Consider the following 9,343-nt stretch of genomic DNA (forward strand, 5'->3'; position numbering starts at 1 on the left):
ACTTCAAGTCGCTACTTTACATTATTTTCGTTGTCGATCACTGAAAATGAGAATGGAATCTGGTTGAAACGATTCAAGATTTATCTTTGTAACATATTGATCGAATCCACACGGCCACTCGTGGGAAGTTGAATAGCGCTATCAGTCACTTGACGTATATCGCCAAAAAACTGAATATCAATGTAAATTTGTGTTGTGTATAGCATACATAGATAGATTTAAGTTTCGCACAGGATCTTCGGATCTTCCGTGTGGCAGAATCGCTTAGCACGCTGCGTGTTTATAATGCCCGACCGGAAGGAGAGAAGTTAATCGAGTCCCGCAGGACTTTTTCCTTTTATTTCTTTTTTCTTTTCTTTTTTTCAGCAGTTCAGCTTCACTCTGATGTCATGAACACAGCTACTCTATTTCCCTTGTTTTGTATTGGAGTTTGGAGGTTGGGTTTGCTTCATTAATTTTGTCACGCGTAATGTTGTAAATTGCCCCTTGAAACAGTGCCACGCTTGCTACCATTCTTTTTCTCTTTCCTTTTCTCTTCATTTAGATTTTGTTCTTGTTATACTGTAGCAGGATATTTAGGAACGTGTACGTTTACATAACTAACAGGAATGGGAACTGAATTAATTAACTCTAGTCCAGGTGTATGGCGTCTCGCTTATCTGTTTAGAATTCCAGGTTGTTATTGTTTGACAAAAACGGAGTTAAAGACAGGCAGGGAAGGAAGTGACTTGATATTGCTTCATATTATATGAGGAATTTCGGGCAATACCTTTCCAATTAGTGTAGTGATTTTGACAGGGTTCTCTGTCGTTTATTTTCGTCATGGCTGTTTCACTAGTTTAGCCATAGGTGATATGTGTTGTTGGCATCTGGGAGAATAGAACAGATCAGTACCAAACTGGAATAGCCCTATAAGCAATGTGGTAAGCATTCAATTTGTTGCATTATCTTTCTTCTTTAAAGTCAATCACTACTGATCGAATTACACCATATAATATGGCACGTTTCACTGGTAGTTTAGGAAAAGGGAGCTAATTCAATGCAAGATACAATGATATGGGCTACCATTGATTTTAGAGACGTCATTGTGGTGTGGTGCTGGTGGTGGTAAGGGAATCATTGCTTTTAAATTAATGAGACAATCCTTGGAACTTTGCATCAAGAATATAATGCATGTTCGTGCGGCGTTTTTTTTTTTTTAATCCTGACGTGGACATTATTTTTCTTTATCTTGTTTTTAATTCAAGAATGTTATATCTGAATATGTTCGATTTAGTTACGGTTTCAATGCATCTTGTTTACCATCTTCTCTGACATTAAATTGATGGTTTTTAAATTTGACATTGTCTGTCTATTTGTCTGTTTATGCTCATAAAACACTGCTATAACAACTAAAACATTTGTTTCACTTGTCACACGCAATGCTATGGATTGCAGTTGTGCATGCAGTTTTCCTTTTGCCACCTCTCGTTTTTCTCTCCCCTTTTCCCTCACTTTGGTTTTGTTATACTGCAGATGGGAATGATTACAATAACATAACCCAACTTGAAGTAGGAATGAGAACTGAATAAATTAACTCTAGGCCAGGTGTATATAGCGTCTCGCTCATCTCTTTGAAATTTCAGGTTGTCATTGTTCTATCAACGGAGTTGAAGACAGGCTTTATGTTGCTATAGAGGTATCTAGCTCCACATGAATGGAATGCATACGCTGTTTAGTATTAGTAATGAACTTTTTCATGTCCATCCCTGCCAAGAAAAGTGTGTTTGACGGGGTTCTGTGTCATTGTGCCTATGAGAAAGCAAAGTTTTATTTTCGCCATGGCTGTTTCTCTATGCGTAGCCGTGAGTGATGGATGTTGTTGGCATCTAGCTGGGCAGTAAAAAACCGAGTATCATGCTATAATACCCCCCCCCCCCCCCCCCCGTTAGGTTCTAAGCGTTCAATGTGATATATATTTCTTCTTCATTATGTCAATCACTGCTGATGGAATTACAGAATTATGCTATGACACGTTTCACTCAAAGCTTAAAAAGCAAAGTTTATGCACTATACAAGTAATGGTGCATGAATCCTATAGACCATTGATTTTAGATGAGAAATTATGATATGCCTATAGTAGGGATGTCATTGATTGGGAATTAATGACACGATTAAGCATTTTCATAATCCTTATCCTTCACTCTAACCTCCGTGAAAATATCATATTTGAATTCAACCAATAAGATGGTAAAAAATGCATGCATTCATGTTTTATCAATATACAATGTATGGACTTTCCAAACATTCAACAGCGATTATCTCAAAATGAACATTGTGTGGGTTAGCACTATATTGCATCGACCCCTTCAATTGTCTATCAAGTTCATGTCGATGTTTTCTAATTTGATGACGTCATCATACTAGAAGTTGTGATTAAAGGCAAGATATCAAAATCAGCGAAGATTACTAATCGCTGCCTCATGTTCCTGTGTTTGATCGTCCAGTCAATACCAAACTGACGACATACGTTGAATATGTTATACTTTGAACAATTGTCTATCAAGTCCATGTCGATGTTTTCTAATTTGATGACGTCATCATACTAGAAGTTGTGATTAAAGGCAAGATATCAAAATCAGCGAAGATTATGTGTTATGTCTATGGGGGATTTTTTTTTTAACCATGCATAGACGATAACGCTCAAGCACTTTTACCTCACTTGATTTTGCTTCATTTCCTCTGAAACTTAAGTATGTTGTAGCTGAGACAATAAGCTGCAGTAATCATACATTTTATTTTTTTCAAATCTTCTCATCAGGTTGACAATTTTGCAGCTTAAAACTGAAAATGAGAATGGAAGGTGGACGAAACGATTCCTGATTCATCTTTCACATACATAAGTTTACGTTCCTCATATTTTCTCGTCGAGACGTATGGCCGAGTGCTTAAAGGCGACGTCTCAGAGACGTGAGGTTGCACACATTCATTCATTCATTCATTTTCATTTTCATTTCATTTATTTCATTCCTTCTTTCTTTTTCGTCAAACATAACACGAAATGTATCAGAAGATATAACATAGGCATGTATTCGACTTTACATGGTAGATAATGGTTAACAAATACGAAATTATACATGCATACCGGCAAAATACAAAGTTATGTTTGGAGGATAAAAAAAAAAGAAAGAACTGAGAGGTTCACTGAAAAGCATGCTTGTAAATTGTGAACCACTCAAAAGGATTCTTGTGAATACATTAAACTTTTTTTTTTTTTTTGTTTACAAATACAGGAGAGAACAAGACAGTAGAAACACAACGACATTACATGACTTTACAGTAGGGTACACCATGACACATGCGGGTTCGAACCCCACAAGATCACGAAACAAAATACTTAGCCATTTTACTTTTTTTTTTCTTCAGTGGTGTATTACATATTCGTCCATGTAGAAATCACGTTCGTATAGAAACGCACCTATACACACACACACAATATCCCTCTTTCTTGTGTTGGAGACCACATTGCTTCGATTGCTGCAAAATTTTGCAGGCTGACTTTATCAAACCGATTATAGTATAAGTAATGACGACTACGGAGGTGTTGTACTTTGAACAATTGTCTTTCAAGACCATGTCATTGTTTTGTACTTTGATGACGTCATCACACTGAAAATTGTGATTAGAGGTAAAGACGCAAAATCGGACAAGTTTACGTGTTATGTCTATGGGAGGTGATTTTTCTTTTAAACCATGCATTGACTTGACAACGTTTCACCACCTTTATCTCAGCTGATTTTGCTTCGTTTCCTCTGAAACTAAAGTATGTTGTAGCTGAGACAATAAGCTGCAGTAATCATGCATTTTATTCTTTGAAATCTCCTCATCAGGTTGACAATTTTGCAGTTTAAAACTGAAAATGAGAATGGAATGTGGACGAAACGATTCCTGATTCATCTTTCACACACATAAGTTTACGTTCGTCATATTTTCTCGTCGAGACGTATGGCCGAGTGATTAAAGGCGACGTCTCAGAGAAGTGAGGTTGCATACGTGCGGGTTCGAACCCCACAAGATCACGAAACAAAATACTTTGCTATTTTACTTTTTTTTCTTCAATGGTGTATTACATATTCGTCCATGTAGAAGTCAAGTTCGTATATAAACGCACCTATACACACACACACACACACACACACACACACACACACACACACACACAATATCCCTCTTTTTTGTGTTGGAGACCACATTGCTTCGACTGCTGCAAACTTTTGCAGGCTGACTTTGTCAAACCGATCATAGTATGTAATGACGACGACGGAGGTGTTGTACTTTGAAAAATTGTCTTTCAAGACCATGTCAATAAGCCAGTTCGGGGTTAGCTCATGGGCACATGGGTACAAATGACCTTTCTTCTTTCTCAGTTGATTAGGCACTCCACTAGTTTCAAGCGACAGAAGGCATGAGCTTGCCCAACGTAACAATTTATGGAATTCATCAGTCATGTTCAAACAAAGGATGAACTTGCATAGACCAGGTGACCAGAATGATCCTTCCATTGACATTTTGGAAAGCATCCATTTCATTATTTTGCATTGAATGTATTAACAATCTCTTTCTATTGATATTGTCAGACACCGCTTTTGCTGTCATGTGGATGTGCTGGCAAGCACCACTTATAGGGATCAGTTGAATAATCATTACATTACAGATGCTTATCTCAGTGAATTTAAAAACCACCATGCTCTGCTGGTACAGATGACCTTTTTCTGCTCATGCTCAAAGTGGAACCCCGAACTGGCTTATTGTTTCGTACTTTGATGACGTCATCACACTGAAAATTGTGATTAAAGGCAAGGTATCAAAACCAGCCGATTATAGGTTTTATGTCTACGGCACGTATTTTCCCAAGTCGCCAGAAATGGCATAGCGACATCAGTCGTTACAAGGCCGCATTTCCGTCTAGCAATGCAATACATGTTCACGCGGCCCCGTTTGTTGAGTGGGCATTGACTTTTTCCCCCTGTAATATCTATACATTTTTTTTTTTTGCCTAACCATTTCCGTGGATGTCCCGTGGCCGAGTGGTTAGAGAAACGGATTTGCATGCACGCTGAATAATTTCAAGGTGCCTATATCACATTCTTTTCTTTGTCGATCACGGATGACCGACATCTGATGACCCCAAGCGTATCACCTAACTCGTCCTTAGTGTGACGAGTTTCATATCTCGTTCTAGTTTTGTTTTCACATCTCTATACTGAATAACAAACGTTGACCCTAACAAAGCACAACATGTGCTAATTCAATGCCTTGGCAAAGAAAGACAAAAGTGTTTTTGATATCACTGATGATCCTCAAGCATTGCATTGGCAACATCTCTTGACATTTACCTAATCTTCTGCAATAAAATTAAACAGCACCATCTTATTATTTTATACCACCAATAGGTAGACCTCATATCGCAAATCAAATCATAATTGACATCTCATCAATCTTCCTTTTGAGCAATCTATTGTGATCTATCTACTGCTATAAGCATGATCTTTGATATTCCTTTATCTTAGATATGAATGACACAAAGGTTTTTTTTTTGTCTGATGGCTAATGAAATAAAGTTTGTGCCAGTTCAGAGAATGATGTTTGAAACTTTGGCAACTATATACAGTGTTTGAACAGCTAAAATTTCTTTTCAAAGAAAATCTATAGTATCTTTACCACAGAACTAAACCAAGGTCAGGACTATCAGTCAACTTGCTGGAATAAAACGAAATAAAGGTTTCTCCAGAGGTTGAAGCTTAATTACAGACCTCACTGCATGAGTTCATAGACATTATTTGAATGCAGTCACGATTTGCAAGAGATGTACCGGTAATGGTTGATACAATCACAGAGCTGATGCAGCATACTGTATGTGTACACACAATCAAGCACATGGTAGGCCTATACGGTGAAACCAGAAACATTTGCAGTATATTTTGTGAATTGGAGCCGATAACCTTTTCTGCTGCATGAAACTTTCACAAATCGCCACTGGCATTCAATGCATTTTGTAAACACTTTCACATGCATTGCTTTACTTTTGTGAATCTTTGCTCCTTGCAAAATTTGTGAAAGTTCCATACGAGTGAAAATTTCTGGTTTTACAGTAGGTACCTACATGTACATGTATTTTGAAGGCGTAGAATGATGCCTCAAAGAGGAAGCGCTAAATGAAACTGAAATGAATACTTTCACTCCTTGATGATAAACAAAATTATTGTATATGAAATTTGAGCTGAAATTTGATGCATGTTATTTTAATGCTCCATGGCTACATGTAATATAATGCCTCAAAAGTAGGGCCAGTGACACAGCAAGACCGAGTCCTCTACAATGATATGAGTAAACAATGAAGCTTCTTGGCTAAACCAGTGTGTGTATGATATTTTTCATGTATGCTATCATACAGGCCTAAGAACAATGTATTCACATTTCTTCAAGGAAGCATGTAGCAATGCACATCATATCCAAACTGTTGTTACTGCAGTAACAGACTACTTTTCATTGTTTGCTGCACTGTTCACAAAAAAAAAAAAAAAAAAAAAACACCCTATAGACAATATATCGTCGCTGGGGTGATAAGACCTTGTATCTGCAATTTTGGTGAAAATAAGTTTTTTTGGATTAATGGACAAATAATGGGTTAAGTGACGTCCTGTCCAAATCCCAACTGTCTTACTCCAAAAATGAAGCCACCATGGCATGTCAAAGGAAAGGCTATCCCATTCGCCACAGTGCTTTGGCCGCCATGTTTTTTGGCTCTCCTGAACATTTGACATTTTGTAGATACGAGGTCTTATCGCCCCAGCGACGATATGGTACTCAAAGTTTGAAAACTCAGTTGTACCTTTTCTAAATAATGGTACATTTATCACACAAATAGAAACTATTTGCTTCATCACAGTTTCATACACTCAAGGCGACAAATATTGTAAACTCAGAAATTTTTTAATGCATTTCGTGCTACTTGGGGCTACAGTGTGAATTCTAAAACCCACTAAATAATCTTATATTCACAATTTTCTCTGCACATTTTGAATTGGTTGACGATTGTGCAACACAAATTCAAGAACCTGCAAACATGTTTTTGAGCTGCTCAGTGCAAAAAAAAAAAAAACAAAACAAAACAAACTAAATGCACAAAAATATAGATGTTTACAGTCGATATTGCCTTCTTAGAGACTGAATAAACACTTGACATCCCAACACAGGAGTTATAATATTCTCCCAAAAAGCTTATAATCTGCCAAAGCCTTGCTGCATTAGTTCCCTTACTACTACGTAGACAATATGTATTAATGCCATATATTTCATTACTATAAGATTTTGCCAAATGGGACTGTAAGATAATTAAATCTGATGACTGGTTGAATTGTGCTCTGGAACCACATCTTCAAAATGAGAAAGAGGAATCATCACTTTCAAGAGATAAGTTGCCAATCTTCCACTTTATGTTGTTGAAGGTTTGAAGGCTTCCACCTTGGATACGATGTACAACACATTTTTAACAGGAAGCAGCATTTCGAACAGGAGGCAATATTTTCACGAGCTGTTCATTCAATTCTGTGAATAACAGCTGACTTGTGAAGTCTGTCAGAATTAAAACAAAAAGTATGAGAACTAGGCATGAAATGACATTTGGACAATAAAATTGTACATGGACCCTTACCTTGGCACCATTGAAAACATCGTCAGGAACTGATGCAGTCATGTGGGGGCTGCCAAAGACATTTGCTGAAATTTCAAGATCCCGGACTGTCAGTCGTGTGCCTGCAGTCACCGAATGGAGGAAAGTGAGAAAAAGATTGTTTTGTCAGAGAGTATACATACCAGGAAATGTGCAATATCAGGATACTTCCACTAGCAGAAAGGGGTGTTGCTTTGTGGAAGGCAAGGTAACGGAAGGACAGCGGTTCCACGGGTCACTTAGAACTAAATTAGGCTGTAGACTGAAAGGATATTGTTACATCCCCCTCCCCTTCCTATCTTTCTAGTTCAGGTCTGCCCATCACGTCAATATCATTTTACTGTATGACATACCACCATCACACTGTAAACATATTCAGTCAGTCAGCATCTAGTGAAGCGTATATCGAAATGGATAACACACAATAGGCATTGCTCCTATTGCACCTCTATTTTTTTCTCTCCTGACTTCCGTCCTTTCCATTAAATTTGTAATAAGTGTTAAAGGGATCGTATAGTTTTCGTTGAGACTTTACTTCAGGTTTTTATCATTTTTTGGTGAGATAGTGAGAAACCTCTTATGAAATATGAAAGAGCATGTAATTCCATGAGGATTTCAACATTTATTTGATGAAAATTGATTTTGAAATGGCTGAGATATCCAAAACAGAGCGATCCTAATAAAGTGTGGGACCCACATTTTATTACGATTGTTTTGTTTTACTTTGTTTTTGGATGTTTCAGCTATTCCCAACCCGATTTTCATCAAATAAACTTTGAATTCCTCTTAAAATGGTATGCTCTGTAATATTTCATATGTGTTTTCTCCGTATCTCGCAAAAAAGTTTAAGCCCAATTTTCATCTCCACCAATACTGTACCATCCCTTTAAAGGTAGGGGATACCTTTTACAGAACTCCCAAAATGCAGCAAAACATTAAATATGAACCTCAGGGGACTTGTTTAGGCCACTGCTTAGAAATTTGGAAGTCAACAGTTATCTACAATTTGAATAATGCACAAAACTCAACTACTCAGTAGTTCTGTGTATCAGCCACACTTTAGCCTTTTTGTTGCAGTCTTCTGTATTTTTTTTTTTTTATCTATAAACACACATCTAAAAGTATAAGAGCTGATGTAATAACATATAGAGTGTGTGGCAAGAATGTATACAGAAATGTTTGTAAGTTTTGATGAACTTTATTCACAAAATATATATGATGGGCACACATGCAGTGCATGGGTCCGCAAAGGTAGCCTAGTAATGTACTGGAATTTACGGTGAGCCCCGAAAAAAATTCAATTAAAAATCTGACAGTCAATAAAAATGTACTAAATGTTACCTTCCACTTTCAATACTTTATGGGAGTTTCTAAAATGATACTTTCTTCAACATACCACTGTGTTTATACAACTCTTCATTTAAGGCATGCAAATTGGATTCCCTACCTTCAAAGTGTAGTAACTACAAGGCCTACAAAATCTTCCATATACCCCCATATAGGGCCTACAAGGCCATGTAAGATCTTATAAGGCCTACAAAATCTTCCATATACCCCCATATAGGGCCTACAAGGCCATGTAAGATCTTCCATACACCCCACTCATAAATCTTTCATTGATATATCACCTTG

The 9,343-nt window shown here is 37.2% G+C and overlaps 1 long non-coding RNA gene across 1 annotated transcript in view; it reads right to left on the reverse strand.

Moving 5' to 3' along the window:
* The window catches only part of LOC140240050 (uncharacterized), a 50,043-nt gene extending 42,257 nt beyond the window's left edge, over positions 1 to 7,786 (reverse strand). Inside the window, exon 1 of the long non-coding RNA XR_011902012.1 lies at positions 7,694 to 7,786. This is a non-coding gene — a long non-coding RNA (uncharacterized lncRNA). The remainder of the gene's footprint in view (positions 1 to 7,693) is intronic.
* Between the last annotated feature and the right edge of the window lie 1,557 nt (positions 7,787 to 9,343).

The sequence above is a fragment of the Diadema setosum genome, chromosome 16 (genome assembly GCF_964275005.1).
Source record: "Diadema setosum chromosome 16, eeDiaSeto1, whole genome shotgun sequence".
NCBI classification, from domain to species: Eukaryota; Metazoa; Echinodermata; class Echinoidea; order Diadematoida; family Diadematidae; genus Diadema; species Diadema setosum.